Below are 4416 nucleotides of genomic sequence, written 5' to 3' on the forward strand. Positions count from 1 at the left end.
ATTTAAAAATACTTATTGAAATTATTATAGCATTCTTCTCTATTATAACCACAGAATCTAATTACTGAGAAACACAGCAAATTTAAAAAATCTCCACAATTTTCATGTTTAAACTTTTTCCCCCTCAAATTTACCGTATTTTTCGGACCATAAGACGCACTTTCCCCCCCCCCAGAAGTGGGGGGAAGAAGTCCCTGCGTCTTATGGTCCAAATATAGCCTACACATATACTTTAAAAAAAAAGTTTTTTTACTTGCCCGGCTCTGTGTGGTCTGTGTGCTTGCCCGGCTCTAAAATGGTTCTAAATGCTGCTGTTTACTTTACAGGGTTGATTACATGTTTTTATGACTGTGATGTTGGGTTTTAATGCACATAAAATATTTTAGGACACTATTTGTTTCAGAATCTTTTTTTCTTCACTTCCCTTCTCTAAAAACTGGTGCGTCTTATGGTCCGGAGCGTCTTATGGTCCGAAAAATACGGTAATTTATCATCTAATGGTTACAGAACACTTTTAGCCTAGATGCTACAGTGTTTGTAAAATTATATGGCACAACTGTTTCAGTAAGTTCAAATCTGATTAGAAATCCAACCCAGCCAAGACCGGTTTGGCTCAGTGGATAGAGCGTTGGTCTGCGGACTGAAAGGTCCCAGGTTCGATTCCGGTCAAGGGCATGTAATTGGTTTCAGGCACATCCCCAGTAGGGGGTGTGCAAGAGGCAGCTGGTCGATGTTTCTCTCTCATCGACGTTTCTAGCGCTCCATCTCTCTCCCTTCCCTCTCTGTAAAAACCAATAAAATATATTAAAAAAAAAAAAAAAAAAAAAGAAATCCAACCCAATAGTGAGTCAAGTGTTGCGAATAATGGAAACCGGACTGAATAGAATTGAAGGAGCCGAGGAGGTGGAGCCTCCTGCCCCACTCCCCTTCTTAAAACCTGGTAATAATTCCAAGGAAGGGAATGAATCGAAGCAAGAAGGGACAACAATCAGATGAGGTGAGGCCTTAAAAAAAAAAAAAAAAAAAAAGACAGGCCCTGACAGGTTTGGCTCAGCAGATAGGGCATCAGCCCACAGATTGAAGGGTCACAGGTTCGATTCCAGTCAAGGGCATGTACCTTGGTTGCGGGCACATCCCCAGTGGGGAATGTGCAAGAGGCAGCTGATCGATGATTCTCTCTCATCGATGTTTCTAGCTCTCTATCCCTCTCCCTTCCTCTCTGTAAAAAATCAATAAAATGTATTTTTAAAAATCAATTAAAAAGCAACAAACAAAAAAAGACATGATTCGTAGGCCACCAGAAGGCAGAAGGGCAGCGCTGGCTGAGAGGAAAGGAAAGCGCTGAGCGCAGACGCGGATGAAGAGCTGATTCCGTCGGACTGGCTTCGCGGCTGAGGCCGTGTGATCTCGGGGACGGCTCCTCACTGAGAGAGGAGACATGGACTTAGTAACTTTCAATAAAAACTACCGGCCCGCCTCGTGGCTCCGTGGTTGGCGGGGACCCAGGAGGTCCGGGTTCGGTTCCTCCTCCCCCCGCAGGCCGGTGCGGGCTTCACCCTCAGCGCGGGGCCTGCAGGAGGCAGCCCGTCAGGTTCTCACCGTTGACGTGTCTCCCTCTCTCTCTCCCTTCCTCTCTGAAATCAATAAAAATATGTATTTTTTTTTTTTAAAAAGCTACCTAGAAAGCATGGCTAGTCATACCTATTTTGTAAGGTTCATGAGGAACCAGTGCTAACACGGTGCTGATACCAAAACCTCAACACAGAGCAGCACTATTCTTGTATCTTTTTTTTTTTACAAGCAGGGCGTCGTCTTTCAACGGAAAATGACAGGTAGCCACATTGCGCTTCAGCGAATAAATACAATTTCAATGTAAGCACTGTTCCCTGGGAACAGGATTACAGTGTTTCCAGGCGTTCTTACGCTTGTCATTAGGGTCTCGATTAGGTTCCTCACACGTTGGTTTAGCGGAGGCTGGTTACCTGGCCTCGAGGGCCCCCGAACATGTCCGCCGCTCCCGGCCTGTAACCGACATGCAGGGGCCACAGCTCCGTGTGCGGGGGGCGCCGCGACCGCGACCCCGGGCCCCGGAGAACGCGGGCGGCGGCGGCGGGCCTCTCCCCTCCGGGCCGGCCCTCCCACCTGCTCAGCCTGGGGCCGCGAAACTCCCACCCCGACCACCCCGACCACGGAGGGCGCCCGGCCCCTTCTGACGCCCCGCCGCCTTCCCAGGCCCCACAACCGAGAGCTCCACGTCGGCCCTCTCTCCGCACCCCCCCTCCCCCGCCGGTCCGACTCCCCGCCCGGGCTGGTGGCGCTGGAAGGGCGCCTCGTCGCGGCGAGGCCACCCCAGGGCCTCCAGGGAAGCGTGTGAGGAAAGGGCAGGGCCGACGCCCCACCTCACTCTCGGTGGGCGACGGCGGCGCTGGGTGTGAGGGGATGGAGGGACCAGGCACCACGAACCTGGAGTCGCCGGGCCCAAGGTACCTGAGAAATTCTGGCGCTGGTGACAGGCCGAGCGGGGTCACTCTCCCTTCCGGACGCCGGCGCCGCCGGCCTCAGACGGTTGCTCCGCGGACGCGCCGCCGCGGCAGGACCCTCGAGAACTCCCGCCCATCGGAGCGAGGGCAGTGCGGGCCAATCAGCGCCCAGGGACGGCCTCCGGGGGCGTGGCCGGGCTGAGGGTGTGCGCGCACGTGCCCCACGTGCCAGATCACAGCTCGCCTTGGACCTTCAGCCGTTACCCTGTTACCCTGTCACCTTTGGGACAAAGCGAAAGGCCACGACTTCCCAGGTGTCCTCAGGCCCCCGAATTTAACCCAAGCCTTTCTCTAGGGCACTTCCAAAGTGAGGCGTGTATTTACAGAGCCGTCTGTCTGCTATGTTAAAGTGATTTTATAACCTAAACTAGTAAGAGGTGTGAATACCTCGGGCTCTGACAGAAGGGCTAATGCTTCCCTGTTAAATCTGTTCTGAGTTGTCAATTCTTCTACAGGAGCCTTTTCTTTTTGGCCTCATCTGACTTAGCCCTGGATCAGGTGCCTAGGATGTAGTTGGTGCTTAATGTTTGTTGAAGGAATACAACAAAGGATTCATCACAGCTTTTTGGTGTTTTCTGGGACATTCCTTCCTCTCCCCTTCTCCCTACGAAACGCAGCGGAGTGCAGTGATGACAGCGCAGTGCGGGCCACACTGCAAGGCCTGGCGGGACGGATTTGGCCCGCGGGCCGTGTGTTTGACACATGTGCCCTAACTGGTGACTGCGTCCACCCCACCCCCATTCCCCATGTCCGGCTTTTCGTGGCTATTTCCCCACTGCAGGCCACTCCAGCCGCAGTGCAACACATTTAACATCGAAATTGTTACACTGTATCTAAATGGCACTTGTTGATGAACATTATGAAGAGCACAGTGATAGAACTTTAGGTGTAGACTTACATGGATTAGTTTATGTCTTATTTAACTCATTAATTTTATAAGGTATGCTGTCACTTTCAAAATCCCTTCAACCGTTTTTGAGCTCTTCAGGGAAATCTAGCAAAAGGGACTCGGTTCTTCCAAGTGAATGCCACCGGTGCAGCTCTGACTTCAGGGGGAGACCCTCAAAAAGAGGAGTGGATTAGGTCAGGGTAACAAGAGCAGAGTAAGCTTGCCCACCTTCCTTCTCTAAAAACATTTTCAGCATAAAAATGTGAAGAAATAAATGTTGAGCCCTGGCCCGAATGGCTCCGTTGGCTGAGCATCCTCTCATGCACCAAGAAGTCTTGGTTCAATTCCCAGGGGGCACATGCCTGGATTTTGGGCTTGATCCCCAGTAGGGGGTATGCAGCTGATCAAATGTTTCTGTCTCCCTCTCTCTATAAGCATTTTTAAAAATCAGAGAGGAAGAACACTATAAATTAGTGACACTAGAATTACAGGTTATTTTTCTCCTAAGGAATGAAGTTTTATTTCAAGTAGCAGTGTTAACTAAATATCTGTAATAAACAAATTATGTACATGATAAAGTGACTTTAAGGCTGCTTGAACATTTAAACATGGTAAGTTCCCGTCCTTTAAAATGTAGTGACCAATATTAATTGGCTTAATTAGTGACTATTTTACTATAATCAGAATTGACTTGGATAAATTATTCCAAAGGCTTATTTTCTAGACCCACTTTACTTGAATACTAAGAATGCATCTCAAATTCTACTAGAAATTGCTCAACCCTCACTCCAGTGAGGAAGATATTTGAATCACATTAGATAAAAGCTTGTGTAAACTAATCTAATACATCATATACAGTACATGAACACCTTCAGAGAAGGACCAATTCAATATATGTAAAAGACCCTGAAATCGTATTTGAATAAAATATATCTAAATGTCTCATTGTAAAGGGAAAAAAGGAATAAAATAACCAGTCAGGCTTCA

Source organism: Pipistrellus kuhlii, unplaced genomic scaffold (genome assembly GCF_014108245.1).
Source record: "Pipistrellus kuhlii isolate mPipKuh1 unplaced genomic scaffold, mPipKuh1.p scaffold_m20_p_13, whole genome shotgun sequence".
Classification (NCBI taxonomy): domain Eukaryota; kingdom Metazoa; phylum Chordata; class Mammalia; order Chiroptera; family Vespertilionidae; genus Pipistrellus; species Pipistrellus kuhlii.